The following is a 20,797-nucleotide window of genomic DNA, read 5'->3' on the forward strand; positions in this document are numbered from 1 at the left end:
CCACTTTTTAATATATATTTTAGACAATGAGCTCTTTAAAACAAATTAAAATTTCAAAGAGAACTGTGGATACTGTGGTTGTGATATTTGCAACTATCACTTGCTTTATATTTGAGGAATAAAGAGGGCACTGAAAATGCTACTTACCGGTAACATATAAAATAAAATATTTGCAGATGAAACTAATCACAGAAGTAAAGGTTCCATATTTCTGCCTTACAAAGAGATAAAAAAAAGCCATCCTGTTGGCAGAACAGCCAAGAGCAGGGCAGAAACCAACTGTGTCTATGAGGTTTAGGGCCCTTAGCAACTTTCATGAATAGTGTAAATCTGTCAGGTATTTTGGTAAAGTACAGAGTGTTTTTCTGTCCAAATCTGCAGGATGGTTTCTGGGAAGAGACATTGCCTTGCATAGAATGGGAGACTGAAAATCAGGATTCCTAGATTCTATTCCAGTCACTCTTTGGTGTTAGGCAAATTACTTTAGCTCTTTGTACCTCAGTTTCCTCATCTTAAAATGGGGAAATCTTAAAATCTCTAGCTCAGAGAGTTGTTCTGAGGCTTAATTCATCAATGCTTATGAAATACTTCGAGATCCTTAAGTGGAAGGCATTGTAGAAATACAAAGTAGCTTTATTATTAATAATAATGTATTCACATCTCTAAAGTGCTTTAAGAACTATGGATAAAGGTGCTATGGGAGTGCAAAGTATTAATTATTAACGATAATTCTTTCAATTGTGTGTGTTTACTTGACCTTCATTTTATCCATTCATACCAGATCCTAATACAAGATGCATGGAAGGCCTGAACAAATTTGCATTGGCTTATTATTTTGTCTGTCTTGCTCATGGAGGTGGTTGTATGGAAAACCTCTCTAGGAGAACATACCTAATTCTGCAAGCCACAATGTAGGAGCTTTTCAGCTCATATGAAAACTCCAGTTCTTTAAGGAAAGTTGCAAACATCAATGTTATCTGAAAGATCAAAAATAGGGGGGAAAAGTTGATTTGCATAGTTAAAACACTTGTAGCTTCACTCCTTTGGAATGCCCTCACACATAAATGGAAAGTGAGGAAATTAAAGATTAAAGTGGGCATTAGGTCACATAAAAAAAAAAAAGAGAGACCAGACTAAACAATAAAGAGGACTGTGGTGGGGTCCAGGCAAGTCTGTTGCTACTGATGGGCATTTTAAATGTATATCAACAAGGTGTCAGTCTAAGATCTAAAAATTTGGTACAAACTAATTAATTCCATCATCTAGCTATGACAGGCCTGGTGATGACAGATCTAGAGAACACTTTAATGGCGTGTGATAAATAAGCACAGATATACCAATCAAATTTGTGGCATGTTTCTGGTACAATGATCAACAGGGAAGTTGTTAACAAGTTGGCAACTATACTTTTAAGATAAACAGGAAATGTTTACACTTTTTAGTTCTATTTTTTCATGTTGTCTGCAGGTTTCCATGGGGGTTATTTCCATGCATTCTTCAGATTCATTTAAAAATAGCTTCTATCTATTCTGCCTGCAAAGATACCCTATTAATTATAAAATGATGCAGTGTTGTCTTGCTAGCCCTGTCCAGAAATGAGCATAATATATTTTGTGTCCACACCTCATTACAACATGCTAAGAGCCATGTAACAGAACAATATTCAAACACTGCTAACGGGGCAGACCTAACCATGGCTCTCATTGATTGTTATTGTTTGTATTACAGTAGCATCCACCAGGAACAGGACCCCAAAAGGGCGAGAGGGGAAACAGAAATAAAGTGACTTGCCCAAGGTCTCACCTCAAGTCAATGGTCAAGCCAAGAATTGAACCCACATCTCCCACTCTAGTGCCCTATCCACTAGACCAGGGGTTCTCAAACTGGAGGTCAGGACTCCTTAGGGGGGTTAGGTCGCGAGGTTATTATGTGGGGGGTCGCGAGCTGTCAGCCTCCACCACAAAACTCGCTTTGCCTCCAGTATTTATAATGGTGTTTTTAATTTATAAGGGGGTCGCACTCAAAGGCTTGCTATGTGAAAGGGGTCACCAGTACAAACTTTTGAGAATCACGGCATTAGACCATGCTTCCGCTCCACTTGTAACAGGTTAGTGCCTTTGACCTTGTTGCAGACCAGCACTGTGGAAATGCTAAGCCAACTTTGAATAAGATTTCATTTAACATAGTTCAATGGTACACAAAACCCACTGGTAGCTTTTCGCTACTAGTAAGACAACACTCCCAGGTTATCTTGCAAAAAGGAGGGTTAGAAATTTTATTACTACTATGCCAGGCCACGGCCTTTTAAAGACTGTCTGATTTACAGAAGGGATAGCTATTAACAAGAAACTCTAATTTAAAAGAGAAAATAGGGCCCTATGCTTCTCAGGGCATTCAAAAACAAACAAACAAACAAACAACAGAAGCACCATTGAACATGAACACCCAGTTATTGATTCAGGCTATGGCAAGTCTACAGGTAGGAAATAGAGAGCAGCAGTAAAGATTCAGCTCCAAATTGGGTGTGTGGAGGAGCAGGAGAGAAGCGGAGCACTAAACCCAGTGAGTCAATGCTATCTCTCAGCCTCTACCCAGCAGGCTTGCCTCAGCAACAGTTACAGCTCTGCTGCATGGTGGATATAGAAAAGAGGCAGCTGGAAATGCCAACACTAGGCAGACACAGCTCAGCAACTTAAGTAAGCTATTGAACTTGGCTTCCAGGCAGACAGACAGTGTTCTGATAATTTTCTAAAGATCTGCAGATACTCCTAATAATTCAGTATACATTTTAAAATGTGCATTGCACATCCACATTGTGCTCCATGTTGTTTGATGCCTCAGCTCTGCCCTCACTTACCCCTTACATGTGTAATGCACTTCTTTACACCTCGTGTTTAAGTTACACATAATAAATGTTCTATACTTATTACCATCCATCTCCTGTAAAGCCCACAGCAGGGTATGTTGAACTTACAAAACAGAACAATGAGCATCCAGCTAAAAGGGCTAAGAGCACATAAAAAGTTACTGTCCCAAGGGAGCAAAATGATTCATGTCATCCTTGTTCCAAAACAAACTGTCCCCTCCCCCCCCCCCCCCAAAAAACCTACAACAACAACAAACTAGAGGCATCAGTTAGAAGTGATTCTAGACAGCTTTAATGTACAGGTTAACCCTGGGCTTAGATTTTTCACATGAACATAAGCTAATAAACTATACAGCTACATGAACACCCTCCTTCTCTACATCAGTCACTTACGCCTTCTTCCGTAGAATATTAACATTGCGTGGCTCTGAAATGAGACAAGTGTGACATCCTTTAAGGAAGCACTAAGATATACTGCCAAACATCAGGCACACACTAGAACATAGATCATTAAAAGAATCCATTAGGGGAACAGTATTCAAATAGGGTAGGGGAAATGCTGTGTGAGCACCGCCAGTAAAGGAACCTGAAAGAACGGGTAATACGAATCCCTATACCAGTTACTGTTAATGACAAACTTCTTCTTTGAAATCCTATTGTGTTCATTGTGCGTACCAAAGCAAACTGTCATTCTCAGCCCTTTCTCAAAACAGAGAAAAAAATTGTTCTCACTTGTTTTCAAACTGGCAGTATTTTAATTTATCATTAACATCTTGTAATTGTGTAAAACAGTAATAAACTGGCAATAAACATGATTGTAGGGATCCATATGTTGGATTGCTCATTATACCCAACTAAATAATATCTAAAATATTTTAAAATGATGATGATCACTTTTCCAGGATTACCCACAAGATCACAGTCCACTTTGTAATACAGATTCAATCACACAGCTTTCTCAAGAGCATTTCACACATAAAAAGGCTTTTATTTGCCTATTCTCTTTTCAAATTATTGTGTTGTTTATAACAGGAGGAACAAGGGGAATATTATTAATTAATTATATTTTTTAAAATTGGGATTGCAGTAACCCGTAAAGGCCACAACCAGGATAGACTCCATAGTACTAGGTATGATATAAATATGACAGCATTTAAAAGAAAAAAATCAGATGATACACATATGATCAGCATATTGGGCCAATTACATTTAGATCAGTTGTTGTTTGCCTGAGTAAAGATTAAATAAGAATCAAGTAAGGCTCACAGGAGTTATTCCATTTTCTTGACAGATTCACAAATCCTTTCAAATCCTCTGGGAAAAAAGGATCTGGAAGTAACAAAGGATTGAAAATTTCTTGAGATCGGATAGCAGAGGAAGATTTCTTTATGCCTCTTATACTCTATGCAGAATTGCAGAGAGTGCCTGTCCTATGCTGCCTAACTTTTTTGTTCATTGGTTTGAGCCAACCTACCAAATTACTGTCTGAGGACAGAGGCCATCAGGGACCTGAAATGAAAACCTTAATTCAATGCAAAAGAATTAATTGTTGGCCTGCTTTCTTGTAAACTGATCTCTGATTTAGAGTCAGGCTTCTTCCCTGCCACACCCAACCTGAACTAGAACAAAGGAATAAAGCAGTCACTGGAAGCAAGTACCTTTGTGTTTGGGAGGAGTGGGGAAATATATCCAATCATTCCTGAGCTATAAATATTACAAAACCCAACAGTTCAGAATAGCTCATCTTCTAAGGGCAGGTCTTCACTACAGGGGGGGTCGATTTAAGATACGCAATTCAGCTACGTGAATAGCGTAGCTGAATTCGACGTATCGCAGCCGACTTACCCCACTGTGGGGACGGCGGCAAAATTGACCTCTGCGGCTTCCCGTCGACAGCGCTTACTCCCACCTCCGCTAGTGGAGTAAGAGCGTCGATTCGGGGATCGATTGTCGCATCCCTATGGGACGCAATAAATCGATCCCCGAGAGGTCGATTTCTACCCGCCGATTCAGGGTAGTGTAGACTTAGCCTAAGATGACCATCCTGTAGCTCTGCAAATCCACTGTTAGATTGTAAATCAGGTGAGGTAAATGAAGGAGAAACAACAATAACAGCTATAGATATGAAGTATGCAAATATTTTATCTTGTTTTGAGGCAGCCTCCATCCTACTGAAAAGACTAAACTGAGGATAGGTTGTTGAGGAAATGTCCAGAACACAAGCAGCTGCAGTGCTCAAAGCCAAATGCAACTAATTATCCCTGGCACAACTCAGCATTTCCACGGCACTCCCATCCCATCAGAGACTGAAAGGACGATGGAGCAAAGAGAATCCAATAACTTGGGTTTGCTGTAGTCAAGCAAGTTATTGGGCTCAATGCAGGGGTGACTGGATTAAATTCTCAGGCCTGTATTATATAGGACATCAGACCAGATGATCTAATGGTCTCTTCTGGCCTTAAAATCAATGCATCTATGAGGCCTTCCACACACAATCTAAAAGATTATTTAGAAGTTGGAGGACTAGGTAGCTCCAGGCTAGAGCTGGAAGAAAACATTTTGTCTAAAAACCTTTTTCAATGAAAAATACCTTTTCAATAGGCTTAGACATTGTCACGGACATTTTTCAATTTTTTTTTCAAAATATTTCCAAAACTTTTCTTTCATTTCAATGGGGAAATAACACTTTTTCTTAGTGGAAAAAAGAGGGAAACATTTTTAAAAGGTGTTTTCTCTCTCCAAATGAAACTTTTCAAAAGACTTCAAAAATCACCAAAAAACAACATTTTCACAAAAGTTTTTGAATAAAATGAAAAACTTTATTTCCTTCAAAATTTCAGTGAAACACCTTTTTTTCCCCACCAGCTCTCTACTCCAGGCAAGTACCTTGAATGATTACGTAACCCACATTTGTTAGACCAAAAGCTATGCATTAGAGAGATGCTCATCTTTTTTGTAAATCAACTATGCTTTATTCAATATTAAAGACAGCAGAAAAATGCAAGTGTCTTGTCAAAAACGGCATGTGGCTGCCTTAATTTTTTAAAACAGATTTGACATAACATAGCCTCAAGTAGCCTGGATTCATATGCAAACCAAATGTGGTGTAGATATCCATAATCTAGATATTTTGACTCCTGCCTTTCTCCATCCAGAATATGTAGGATATACATATATACAGACCTGTAAAACTTTGCTTAAGTGGAAGTGACAAAAAACTGTCTTCTACGAACTATTCTGACTTATTTCTCTTCCCTCTGCAATTAACATGGATTTGAAAAGAAAGAAAGCCTAAATTTGTCTCAGAGGCATGAAATGGTTAAGTTGAAGGCATCTCCTCACTGCTTCAGCAGTAAACTTGCAACCTCTCCCTCCCTATAGCACTTGAGTATTTCTGCTCAGTTTTTCCATGGTTGAGATGCAGTATTCATCTTTCAGGGAGATCTGTCCTCCTAAGAGATTGGGGAGAAGGATGTTAAACGGCAGACCACTCTGAATCAGATGGTGATGTGCTGGTTAAAAAAGGAAGTCTTTGGGGGGAAAAAGTTTCTAGTCTAAGGTATATCAGGTTTTTTCTGCCTCTTCAAGGATGTCCTTCTCTCTCTCACTCCGCATCGAGATATCTTCACCGATTTCTAATATTATACAGCCACACGTTGTAGAATGATGTGCTTTGACTGCTGGTGAGTCATGCAGCTTGGCAAGGACCCAGTGACACCATGTGGTTCTGATTCTCCGTGGCCTAAAGGAAAAAGCTGCTAACTGGAAAAGATTCTTCTGGAGCATAAGATGCTTTATAAAGATTAAAAAATGCATTTACATGCCTCATTGACTCTCAGTCTCTTTTCAAATCTCATCTGAAAACGTATCTTTTTTTGTCTTCAGCTATGCCTCTTAATTTCCGACTCCCTCAGAAATTATTTATTATTTCACCCTGCAGCTGTATTAACTGTAAAGAAATATGAGATGCAGTTTGAACGAAAGAAGCTATACACAATAAAGTCATACTGTATATATTACTCTAAGACATTATGTTAAAAATCATCATATAATATGTGCATCAAATTGTACTGTATAGGTTCTTACTTGAAATTGCTTTTAGTCCTTGTGGTCTTGGTCTCTGAAGCTACTGTAGAAGATGTCGGGTTGAAGAGAATTTCTGGAGGTGGTACAAAAGGATGCAGTTAGGCCAGAGTACAATGAGTACTGAACTGAGACTTCAGGTAAGAGTGGTAGTGGGTTGTTTCTGGATTTTACAGTGTGAATACAATCACAGGGCAAGATTCTGCCACACTTGCTCCTATTGAGCAGTAGTTAACTCCCAACTATTCAAGCAGTAAGGTACCACTCAGTGTGACTAAGAGTGGCAGAATCAGGCCCACTGTGGCTATATCAAACAAATATTAAGGCAAACAAGCACATTTTTATCAGAGGAGAGCTGTGCAGTTTTGCACATGCTCTACATTTTTCCTTGTATCACAATATGTATGCACTGAGTTCTTGTTACACATGAACATTAATTCTAAAATTTATAAGAAAGATATTATTAAAATACTCATAAACATAACTGAACACTATGGGCCAGATTCTGGAACCTTTACAGTACTTTACTCCATGAGTAGCCCTTTGATTTCAAGTCTGTCCGTCTTAGGTAATTATATAAACTCCATCACTAGTATCTGAGTAGCTCACAATCTTCACAACAGCCTTGTGGGGCAGGGTGGTTCTATTATCCCCATTTTACCCGGATGGGGAACAGAGGCATGGAGAGACTAAACATGGTGCCCCAGGCCACACAGAAGACTGGGGCAGAGCAGGAAATCCCAAATCCCAAGCTAGTACCGTAACCATGAGATGATCTGCCCTGTACACTCAAACAGCCTCCAAAGTCTATGGGGCTATTCATGAAGTAGGGTATTATTCATCGTGAGTAAAAGTGGCAGAATCTGGCCCTACATGATTATTACTACACAGGGGCCAGATCTTCAGCTGTTATAAATCCACTGACTTCAGTGGAGCTATGTCAGTTTAAACAAGCTGAGGATCTGGGCCATATGTCTATAAAGTATCTATTTCATATGCTTCCCATAGCCCTTGTAACAAAACACTGGGAAATGTATTGTAGGAAACAAATCCGCATAGGGAGCAAGTTCAATTAGATTACCCAAGAGTTCTTTCTGTCTTTGTGATGACTACAGTCTCTCATAAATGCAGTAATATATACTAGTAAGTCCTTTTTGCATACCTGTGCATTTCTCTGAAGAACAGACATATTTTGCAATTAACTTTTATTGCCACTATTTCCCATGTTATTCAGTTACATTAGGCATCTTAATTACTTATTTACAATGTGTTAGTGATGCCATGCCGTGTACCCAGCTTACTCGAGGACTGATGGCAGCTGGGCTTTCTTATACATTTGTTTTCTTTTCAGCATCTGTCTTCAGTGGGCCTGTCCTACAAGACCCTTGTTCAGCCAAGTTTTTAAGCATCTGGGTAACTTTAAGCACCTTAATTGCGGCCTAAATGAGGCTGTAATATTTGGTCGCTTTCTGCGTTATCACTCTTTCTGTATTTTCCTGCCAAAGGTTTTCTCCTCTTGGAAGCAGAGGAAACAGAATGTGGTCTTTCATTCACCACGCTGGTGTGGATATACTAACAGCAGATGTGGAAACAGCAGCAAGTCACCCAGCAGCAATATTAGCATCAGCAGAGAAAGATGCTGACATGGCTGTAGTAACAGCAAGAGGTTGAGAGAGAATCACCACAAGGAATCCTTATTTATGGGACAATGTTTATAAAGCGAACAGATTCTGGTGCCATCATGCCTTGGGACCATAATTTAACAGGACTGAACACTTGTTCATCTTACCCATCTGGAGTTACACCTGTACTTAGGACTTCCCCTGTGTTACTTAATACACTGTACCCTTCATATGTCTTTCAGAACCAGTATTGGCAGTTTACACAACCAGATGAATAATTGGGTGTATATCTTGGCCTCATAGATTTAGCAAATGCAAACTAAATATTGTATTAGGATATATTAATTTAAGGTCAAATGATCAGAATATATCTCTTTAACCAAAACACGGGCCTGACCTGACTCCCACTTACTGCAGTGGGAGTTTTACTATTGGCTTCAATGAGGACAGAATTGATCCCTAAGCTCCCAGTCTTGCAAGTGGATCCACAGAGCAGGCCCTGTTTCTCTTTGAGCTGCTCAGGTGTGTAGTGAACTGCATGGAAATCAGAGGGAGGAGCACAGATTGCTGAAGGAATAGTTTAGAGAAGGCACCAGCAGCTCAGTCTCTATATGTGGCTACAATGACAGCTGCAGTTCCAGCATCTCTGTAAACCTCAGAATACTACCAGTTTAGTTTTACAAGCATGGAGACTGCTCACGTTATTACCCAGCAAGGTAAGAGAGTGTGATTAAGAGGCAAACATAGCAGCACCTAGAAGCAGAGCAAACGGGTAGCATGGCGGGACTCAAACCAAGAGGAATGTTGGATTTCCAGACCAAAAAAACATTGCACAAGCATGGAAGTAGAAGCAAGGACTATAGCTATAAACAGAGCGAACATGGGGGATAAAGATGTGAAAATGAAGGTAAAGCTTTTCTACTATTGCACTGGGTGTGTGGGAGAGGACAAGTAATGGGTGAGACACTAGTGCCAGGAATAACAGCCAAAATACTGCCACAGCTGATCACAGTAGTCATCAGACACCTTTATCACAGACACAGTGAGACACTAGTGAGATACTGGTTTTTACCTGGAACTGAGAAGCAGAAAAGGAAATAGATATGTTACAGAATTGAGAACTCTGGCATCCAAATGTCATTTTGTAGACATTACAGATTCCCTAATTAGAGACAGGACCATTTGTGGCTACGTGACTCCAGTTTACAGAGAGACTGTTGAGAGAAGCAGATGTAACCTGAGAGAAATGGCTCCAAATATCAAGGGCATCTGGCCTGTCCAGGGAAAGGAGCAAAACAATAACAGCCACTAGTGCAAAACAAATACATGGGCTCAACCTAAAGCAACCCAGGAAGTAGGACAGAGCCAGGCCAACATAGAATGTAGAATGGAAAGCAACAGAAAAGGCAGAAAGAAAAATGCCCACTGGGCAACTGTACAAGGAGTCTGGGAGACAGAACCTTTTCATGTCCATATTAGTTCCATGACCAATTTGATTTCAGCTAGATTATAGGGTCAGCTGTCATGGAATCACAGCAATACTGATAAACAGCAATATTCAATTGGAGAAATGTGACCAGGTGCTGGTGACGTACAGTAAAACCATTCTGCGGCCAGTGGACAAATGCAGGCTGCTGATCAGAAACCCACACTGGAGTCCCACTCCCTGCTAGGCAGCAGGGCAGAGTAAACCATGGATTAGATCATAGCACAGAACCAGCATATTCTCAATGTGGGAGAGGAGGAAGAACAGACACCTTGGCCCTGATCAGCATTCTAACAGAATATAAGGACATATTTTAAGGTGATGGACACCTAATAGGGCAAACCAAATTTAGAAACAGACCCCCAACATGCTGTCTGTGAGAATATTGAAACACAGAGTACCCTTAGCCTTGGGGGAGCTGTTGAAGAAGAAACCAGCAAGCCTGCAAAGAACAGGAGCGCTGCCAGCGTTTTTGCCCCTCTAGGCAGCAGAATGTCCCGCCCCCAAAATGCCACCCCTGACAGAGGCGGTGGAAGATCCCACCCCCAAAATACTGATGACAACCGGGGCGGCCAAAGATCCGGCCGCGCGGTCGCCGCCCCCCAAATGTTAGCGCCCAAGGCGACCGCCTAAGTCGCCTAATGGGTTGCACCGGCCCTGGCAAAGAAGAGGCATCATTACCCATGTGGAAACTAGCACAGAGTAGATCAGCAGACTAGTAATTGTGAGAAAACCTTTGGGTAAACTGAGGATATGCATTGATTCAAAACCACTGCATAGAGCATTGACAAGAAGACGCTACCCTTTACCAATGGTTGAGGACATACTACACGATTTATCCAGGGAAAAAATGTTCACTGTTTGGGATGTCAAGAATGGATTTTGGCATGTTGAGCAGATGAGCAATCCAATCTCTGCGATAGGTGCCGATTCCGTGGGTTCTCCAGGGCTCGATCATCCACGGGGAAAAAAAATTAATGGGAGCACCCACCGGCAGCCAGTTCCTCCCGCACCCCCCAGTGCCTCCTGCCAACCAACAGCCCTGCTGATCAACTCCTCCTCCTCCCTCCCAGCACCTTCTGCCTGCCACATTCAGCTGTTCCATGGCAGGAGGTGCTGGGGGGGGGTGACGGGGTGCTCTTGGGGGAGGGGTGGAAAGAGGCAGGGTGGGGATTTGGGGGAAGGGAAGAGGTGGAGTAGGAGCAGGAAGAGGAGGGGTAAGAGTGGGGTGGGAGCGGGGCCTGAGGTAGAGGGGAATTGAGCACGCCCGGAGCAAGGAGGAAACCAGAGCCTGATATCTCTGCCACACTTTTTGGCAGGTACCACTGGATACAAATGCCTATAGGCATCAGCCTGGCTCCAAAGGTGTTCCAGTGTAAACTGAACCAGGCACTCCCAAACAGACATCGACATTGTAGCTGATGACATTCTTAATGTAGGGGTAGGAGAGATCAAGAAAGAGGCAATTCAGGGCCAGGATATCCAGCTGTGATAACTACTAAACAGGAGCCAGATATGGAATATTATTAGGCTGAATGCAACAAGCTGAAGCTGAGGAGAACTGAGGTTCCCTACATTGGACACCTGACTTCTGAGGGATGTCACATGGACCCTGAGAAATTGAGAGCCCTTAAGGAAATGCCCAGACCAAAGGATGGGAAGGGAATCCACAGTTGTATAAGGAAGAATGGTCATCTCTCTTCCCAGATTCTGCAAACACCCTCTATCAGAAGCCTTGGAACCCTTGAGACAGTTAGCTCTCAATGATACAGCATGGGAATGGTCAGAGACCCAAAAACAGGCATTTGGAAAAGAGTAAAGAAAATCATAAGTGAGGCACCAGACTTAGAGTACTACAGCCTGCAGAGCAGCTAGAGCTACAATGTGATGCCTCAGGTGGAGGTCTCGGAGGAACTTTCATGCAAAGCCAGCATCCTATAACAATTCTTTCTAGTGCTCTGACAGACACAGACGGGAAATGCACAGTCAGAAAAGTTGCTATTGGCTGTGCTCTTTGGAATGGAATGATCCATCAGTTCACCTTTGGGCAGGAGATGGATGTACAGTCAGATCACAAGCCATTACAAAGCATCATGGAGGAGTTGCTGCTGAGTGTACACAAGGGACTACAATGCCAGTTATTGGGATTGCAGTGCTATGATCTGAGGATAAGTTCTGCTAAGGAAAGTCACCATTGATGGCAGATACACTGAATAGTGCATATATTCCAGAGGACAACACAGATGGCTTTGTGGGACAGGAGACAGTTTATCAGCATTCTGCAATACCTTTGTATCTCTGATGGGAGGCTCCAGGCAATCCAGTAAAGCACTGAAGAGGATGGAGTGCTACAATATAACAGTTCATACCCCAGTGCTGGCTGGATCACAAGAAGCAATGCCACAGTAAGTTATCCCCATTACCAAGTGAGCCATGAGCTGTGTGTTCAAGACAGGATTGTATTTTAAAGGGAACTGAGCAATAATCTGAGAAGATTTAAGAGCTCCCATCAAGAGATGGTTATACATTTCACACTTAGGGGTTCAGAGGCATGCCTAAGACAAGCTAGGGAGATATCTACTCTCCAGGAATGCTTTCCAATTGAGAGTGTATAGGGAACAGTGTGAGGTGTACAAAAAAGTAGTGATCAACAACAGGAGGACACTTTACAGCCTTGTGAAATCCCAACCTGATGCTGGGGAAAAAAGATCATAGTTAGATTTGAGTGGAAATTGTTTTCCTGTCCCATGAACATTTAAGATTTCAAAAAATTTTACATTCTACATCAACAAAACCAACATCTTTTGACATTTTTGGGGGGTGGGAGAGAGGCAACCAGTGAGACAGACACCACCCCAGAATAGCAGGCACTTGAACCTCTCGCTTTTCCACATCTGAGGTGTCTGCCCAGACTCTATTCTAGAGTTCTTATATCCCTCTTCACCTTCCCAGGCACTAGCCCAGCATGGGACTGATGGTTTGGAGAACCATGAGGGGATAGCCTGCTGCAGCCCAGCAGAGGAACAATAGACATAATACAGAAGTAGTTGAGAGAACACCAAGATAAGCAGGCAGCCTATTAGAAAAAGAAGCCAAGAACCCAAGGCTACTACACAGGTGAGCCAGTCTGGGTCTAAATACTGAATAACCACACAAAGCAATGGCAAAAGGTAACAGTCCAAGCTGCAGTGGGACATAGGTCATATGAGACAGATATAGACTGAGGTCAGTGGTAGAAATGAGACCAAAGAACAGTGGAGAAGCAGCAAGAGAGCCAGCTCACCCAGACAGACAGGGCCAAGGACAGGAGCAGGAGGGCATTGAAAGAGCTTCAACTATCAGCTGGCCAGATGCGGGAAAGTCAGAAGAAATCAGGTACATGAGTAATGCAAAGGCCCACCCAACTGAATGAAGGCAGCAATAAGGCGGAAGCAAGTCCCCCACCAACAGCGATAACACAAACAAAAACTGGGAGGCTATGAGGCCTAACAAGCTGCAATGGTATGGTGGTAAACACTCTGGCCCTAATGCCGGCTACGTACTAGTAACCTCTGGCTCCAGCAAGTCAGCAAATGCTTGCACAAAAGGCAACAACAACAAAACTGTTAAAAGGAAAGATATAGCAACCTGCATGAAACTTGAAGGGAGGAGCACAGGTTGTTGGAGAGAAGAGTTTGGAGGTCTGCATGCACATAGCTAGAATGCTAGCTGCAGTTGCATCATCTCTTTACATATTTCTCTTAATAAAAAGCCAGTTTAGTTTTACAAATATGAAATCCTTTAACATTATTTGCCTAGCACACAATACATGAAACACGGGGCACTGAGCTTTTTGTGATGTGTGTGTTAAGTTCTCTAAAACAACTATATGTGCTGAAGGGAAAAATATAAAGCCAGGACTCAGAGGTTAACACCTACGCAGAGCTGGAGATGTGAAGACATTCTGGAAGCATTAGTACTAATTTTAACAAAAATCTACAGAAACTACTATTATTTCATTATGCATTTTTACACAGTGAAGAGGTTTTGATTGGTGAAAGAACTAATTTGAGATTTATTCAAATCTTGTGTACACAGTAAAACCCTATCAAATTAAGACCTGCCAAAAGAATAACACATTAAAATGAGGAAACACCCTCCCTGCTTTGCAGCTATGTATGCCAAGCTGCACGTAAGCATAAAGCAAAACCTTTTAAAATCCCATATATTGTAGATGCTGAAAATAAATCCATGCAAGTGAGCATAATTGCATGCCCCTAACAGTAAAATATAACTATCAGCTTAGTTATAAAAATAAATATCAACTGAGCTTTAATTTATACTGATGCCACAGAAAATTCTAATTTGACAAATGCCTGCTACAGGATTACAATGTACTTAAAAGGTCTTCAATTTAACATGCACTGGAGAGGTGTGGAAAATTCAGAGCAAACTGACATATTCGATTTATTCTTCAAAGATCTCTGGAGCTCTGTCAACTCATCACAATTAATTCCAAAAGCAAAAAGAGCTTAATAGTGTTTGTGTGGTGGAAGAACTGGTTGATATCTCTGACTAGAGAATATTTAAGATAAATGTTTGAGATATTTTAGTTTCATTTCTTTGTTGTGACAGACCAGCAGAGCTCACCACCACAAGATGACTAGTCTATGTTTTATTTTTTAAATCATCAGCAAATTCAAGAAGATATTACAAAAAATTTTCTCCTCCTCACTGAAATTATGCCAGTTTAAGGAAACCAGGAGTTGTTCCTCGTTACTCCACCACATCAGCAGGCTCAAACACTCACAGATTCTGAACCCGCTCCTACTGCACAAAACACTCTTGGATTTTTCAAAAATTTAGACAAAATATGTAGGTAGTAAGTGGCTTTCTCAGTTTAATTATTCAGTGTCAGCCTTATTGCTATCAGAAATTGGGGCAGATCTCAGAAATCTTGGCCAGGTGGGAATCGGGGTTGGTAGCGATAGGAATATCCAAGTAGAGGAACTGGCCCAAAGAAGTTGCACATATTTGCATTTTACAAATTGCCTGCATCCTTTGGGGTAGAAAAATACTGGAGGTGTAACATAAAGCAGTCAGTAGCTTTAATTTGCCTGACTGGCACTCAGACAGGAAATCACTGCAGACCTCACTGACCTTGGCAATATTATAAGGATTTTTTTTAAAAACAGGAATGAACCGTTCCTGAACAATTTCTCCAATATACCTCTACCCTGATATAATGCCATCCTCGGGAGCCAAAAAAATCTTACCATGTTATAGGTGAAACCACGTTAATCGAACTTGCTTTGATCCACCGGAGTGCGCAGCCCTGCCCCCCCGGAGCGCTGCTTTACCGCATTATATCCGAATTCGTGTTATATCGGGTCGCGTTATATCGGGGTAGAGGTGTATATTCAGTCTAAACAAGCCTTTCTTTCAAATTAGCCAAGCAGGTCTTCTCTGCCCACTCCTTTTGCTTCAAGAGAAACTTCCCATGCAATCTCAACATTGTGGTCACACCGAGAAAGTTTCTCAGTTCATTAATATTTGTTTGGGTTCATCTTAAAATAGCTTGGGGGCAGAGATGAAGTATAGAAACTTGATCTTGCCTTTGTTAGCACTCCAGTATAACAAAGGCACCTGTGCAGCGGTTTGATATTGATTTACCTTCGTCCTCTCACACAAAAATCCATATGATTATTTTGTCACGCAGATAAGGAGACTGTGCTTTTTGAGAAATCAAAGGTGGCAGGCTCTACCTGACTAAACTGCACTGAGAAATTTCTAGCCCTCCACCTCTCCCATAAGTGCAAATTATTTCAATACATTATGCACTGTTGGGGCTGCTTCTTGATGACAGAACAACAATTAACATGATTCCAGATGGCTAGATGATGCAGTGGGCTAACCCTCTGCGTGCCTGTGTACACAGAGGGGCAAGACTGGTTTTTAAGCCACTATCTGCATTATAAGGCCTTGAGGAAGGGCCACTCCCCCAGGCGCCATTCCTGAGGCAAGTGTAATGAGTCTAGTTCTGCTTTTAAACTTTTACGCTGTTGTAACTCTGATCAGAAATAGCCCCAATGACTCTAGCAATGCTGCAGCAGCACAAACCGCAGTGGTTCCTATCACACACTTTTACAAATGCACTCCCCTCATCTCAGCCCACCTGTGAAAATTTGCACGTTCCATTTACTGCTATTTACAGTTAGTATTACCACTATTCCAGATTTATCAGCACAAATCAGTAGGTTAATCTTTCCATTAGTTAAATGGATACTAGTAAATAAAATAAAGATAAATATGAATAAGTACTTAGGATGATAATTTTTGTTACTAGCTGTATTTGTTGCTAAGTAAGCTGATTTTAATGCTCCAGAAAGAGCACTAGAACTGAATTCTCTCTGCTCAGAACAAGTACCACTGAGTTTGGCAGAACAATTTCCGCATCTTCTTTTGCCAATATTTCCAAAATCATGTTCCGTAGGGACCACATGTCAAGCAAAAGGATCCAGCAGTTCCCCCTTCAGCGCTCAGTCAGTCTTTGGCCTCTCCAGAAATTGCCAAACAACCGATGATATTGTTTGGGATGTGGTCACCTGTCAACTTGGGCATGGACTGAGACCACCAACTCATTTCATTTAAATGGTAATGATTTCTGGGTGCTACTAACCTAGGCTGAAATGAAACCAATGGCACATATTGATCGCTTGAGACCATCCATTCACATTATCAGCCATAAAGATATCTTCAGTCTCTGCAGTTGTGAAATGTTTGGAACACATTGGAAAGCTGCCTTTTGTAATGTTATTGTTCATTGATTTCTAAGACCCCTCAGTCTATCCCCTAAAGGGGTACTTTTCAATGGTGCTGCAAGCACTGGTGGATCACAAGGGATGTTTCACCAACATCAACGTGGGATGGCCGGGAAGGGTTCATGACGTTCGCGTCTTCAGGAACTCTGGTCTGTTTAAACGGCTGCAGCAATGGATTTACTTCCCAGACCAGAAAATAACTGTTGGGGATGTTGACATGCCTATAGTTATCCTTGGGGACCCAGCCTACCCCTTAATGCCATAGCTCATGAAGCCATACATAGGCAGCCTGGGCAGTAGTCAGGAGCTGTTCAACTACAGGTTGAGCAAGTGCAGAAAGGTGGTAGAATGTGCATTTGGACGTTTAAAGGGTCGCTGGTGCACTTTACTGACTCGCTCAGACCTCAGCCAAACCAATATCCCCATTGTTATTGCTGCTTGCTGTGTGCTCCACAATCTCTGTGAGAGTAAGGGGGAGACGTTTATGGCGGGGTGGGAGGTTGAGGAAAATCCCCTGGCCACTGATTACGTGCAGCCAGACACCAGGGCGATTAGAAGAGCACACCAGGAAGCGCTGCGCATCAGAGAAGCTTTGAAACCCAGTTTCATGACTGGCCAGGCTACGGTGTGACAGTTCTGTTTGTTTATCCTTGATGAAAACCTGCCCCCTTGGTTGACTCATTCCCCGTAAGCCACCAACCCTCCCCCCTTCGATCACCGCTTGCTTGTAAAGGAAATAAAGTCACTATCATTTAAAAACCATGTATTCTTTATTAATTATAAAAATAGGGAGATAACTGACAAAGTAGCAAGGGTGGGGTATGGGAGGAGGGGAGGAAAAGGCCACTTCAAAACTTCTTGAATGACAGCATTCTGTTGCTTTGGCTGTCCACTGGGGTGGAGTGGTTGTGTGCCTGGAGCCTCCCCCCTGCATTCTTGGGCGTCTGGGTGAGGAAGCTATGGAACTTGGGGAGGGCAGTTAAACAGGGGCTGCAGCGGCAGTCTGTGATCCTGCTGCCATTCCTGAAGCTCCAAACGCCGGAACATGTCCGTTTGATCCCACAGTAGCCCCAGCATTGCATCCTGCCTCCTCTGATCTTCCTGCCACCACCTCTCATCTCGATCGTCCCTCCTGTCCTCACGTTTGTCCCTTCTGTCCTCATGTTCATTGACCACTTTCCTGTACTGTGATACTGTGTCCTTCCATGCATTCTGATGAGCTCTTTCATTGCAGGTCGACTGCATGATCTTAGAGAACATTTCATTGCGCGTTCGTTTTTTTCACCACCTTATCTGAGATAGCCTTCGGGACGGAGGAGGGAGGCTTGAAAAATTTGCTGCTGCAGGAGGGAAAAAAGGGAGAGAAGTATTTAAAAAGATACATTTTACAGAACAATGGGTATACTCTTTCATGGTGAACAACACTATTCACATTACATAGCATACATGATTTCGGTGCAAGGTCGCATTTTGCATCTATTGAGTGCCTGCGGCTTTGGTGTTAGAGATCACAGATGCAGGGCCGGGCAACAGAATTTGGCTTGCAGGCAGCCATGCTAAGCCACAGTCTTTCGGCTTCTGCAAACTTTATAAAAGCAGCGCCCTCCTTTCCCATACCAAGTAAAGTCCGTTGAGTGCTGTGGTTTTCATGTTAACATGCAGCAGCTGAAACCAAACTAACCCCCCCCATCCAATTCTCTGGGCTGATCGTTTTACCCCTCCCCCCACTGCGTAGCTAGTATCAGGGATCCCTGCCAGCCAAACGCGAACAGCTCAACACCAATGCCCCCCCGCTACACACACACACACTGCTTGGCTAACTGCGGGGAGGATTTCTTTTCAGCCACAGGCAAACAGCCCGGTAGGAACGGACACCTCTGAATGTCCCCTTAATTAAATTCCCATATTTCAACCAGGTTACCATGAACAATATCACTCTCCTGAGGATAACACGATAAAGAATGGATGTTGCTTGAATGCCAGCAAACACCAGGACCATACGCTGCCAGGGTTTGTCATGCAATGATACCAGATTACTTGCTACTAGCATGGCGTGGTAAAGTGTCCTACCATGGAGGACGGAATAAGGCTGCTTTCCCCAGAAACCTTCTTCAAAGACTTTTAGAGTACCTCCAGGAGAGCTTCATTGAGATATCCCTGGAGGATTTCCGCTCCATCCCCAGACACGTTAACAGACTTTTCCAGTAGCTGTACTGGCCGCAAATGCATCCCAAGTCCTCAGGGCAAATTAATCATTAAAAAAAGCTTGCTTTTAAACCATGTATTATATATACAAAGGTACACTCACCAGAGGTCCCTTCTACAGCTTCATGGTCTGGGATACTGCCTTGGGAGGGTTGGGAGGGTATTTCAGTCAAGGTGAGAAAAAGATCCTGGCTGTTGGGGAGTACGGTGTGCTGTGTGCTCTCCTCAAGCTCGTCCTCCTCCTCATCATCATCTTCGCCATCCTCAAAATCCTCAGGCGTGGTTGATAGTACCCACTCCTCAGAATCCACGGTCAGGGATGGGGTAGTGGTGGCGGCCACCCCTAGAATTGCCTGCAGCTCAGCGTAGAAGCGACATGTCTGCGGCTCTGCCCCGGAGTGTCCATTTGATTCTTTGGTTTTCTGATACGCTTGTCTGAGCTCCTTAACTTTCACGCAGCACTGTGTTGAGTCCCTGTTGTGGCCTCTCTCCATCATGCCCTTGGAGATTTTTTCAAATGTATTGGCATTTCATCTTTTGGAACGTAGTTCTGCTAGCACGGAATCGTCTCCCCATACAGCGATCAGATCCAGTACCTCCCGCACGGTCCAGGCTGGAGCTCTTTTTCGATTCTCGGACTGCATGGTTACCTGTGCTGATGAGCTCGACTGGCCAAACAGGAAATGAGATTCAAAAGTTCACGGGGCTTTTCCTGTACACCTGGCCAGTGCATCTTAGTTGAAAGTGCTGTCCACAGTGGTCACAATGGTGCACTGTGGAATAGCTCCCGGAGGCCAATAACGTCGAATTGTGTCCACACTAACCCTAATTCGAACCAGTGATATCGATTTCAGTGCTAACCCCCTCATCGGGGAGGAGTACAGAAATCGATTTTAAGAGCCCTTTATGTCGAAGTAAATGGCTTTGTTGTGTGGACGGGTGCATAGTTAATTCAATTTAACGCTGCTAAATTCGACCTAAACTCATAGTGTAAACCAGGCCAGAGACAAAACTAGAAAGGTACACATACAATTGTGGACTAATCGAGAAAGAAGTTGAGCTATAGTCCAGATGTGCTTTTCAGAGTACCGAGTTTACTCCAGTGTAGTTCTAGTCCTCTCACAATGAAGAGTACTATCTAAAAAGAAACTAACTAAATAAATACATATGCAGGTTGCATTTGATGCCAAAAACTTATCAGCAATGAGGTCTAATGTTCCAATGAGTACTTGTAAGTTTAAGATCAGCTTAACCTGATATGCAAATGACTTCACTGTAGGGTTATCTCACTAAAGATTATCAGTGATTTGGGGGATTTATATTATTGCCTAAACCTATGTAAATACCATTTAGAACAAGGAATAATAATCTTAACCCTTTTTCTACCAGATAGATTGTGTTGCATTTTTATATTGGATCTGAAAAATGCAAGTTCCAGGAGGGGAAAAGCATTCAGTTTTCTTTTAATTCATAGACAATGATTTACACTGCACATTTCTAAAGGGCTTAGTCCCGATAGGTCCAGTGGGAGTGGCAAGTGCTTAGTACTTCTCAAGACTCAGACATTTTGTGTATTATATACACATAAGCAGTGACTATTTTGCAGTAAATAATTATGTTAACTAAAATTATAACTATTTTTATTCAACTTTGAGGCAAGTCAGGGTAAATCATACGTGAAGATAAAACCAAATTCCTTCCTGGTATGATTCCATTGCAAAGAGGCAACCATGGA

At 42.4% G+C, this 20,797-nt stretch overlaps 1 long non-coding RNA gene across 1 annotated transcript in view; it reads right to left on the minus strand.

The window, feature by feature from the left end:
* Positions 1 to 843: 843 nt before the first annotated feature.
* The window catches only part of LOC128839085 (uncharacterized), a 36,839-nt gene continuing 16,885 nt past the window's right edge, over positions 844 to 20,797 (minus strand). The window contains exons 3-4 of the long non-coding RNA XR_008445372.1: positions 6,953 to 7,025; positions 844 to 977 (exon numbers count right to left, since the gene is read on the minus strand). This is a non-coding gene — a long non-coding RNA (uncharacterized LOC128839085). The remainder of the gene's footprint in view (positions 978 to 6,952; positions 7,026 to 20,797) is intronic.

This window comes from Malaclemys terrapin, chromosome 6 (assembly GCF_027887155.1).
Source record: "Malaclemys terrapin pileata isolate rMalTer1 chromosome 6, rMalTer1.hap1, whole genome shotgun sequence".
NCBI classification, from domain to species: Eukaryota; Metazoa; Chordata; order Testudines; family Emydidae; genus Malaclemys; species Malaclemys terrapin.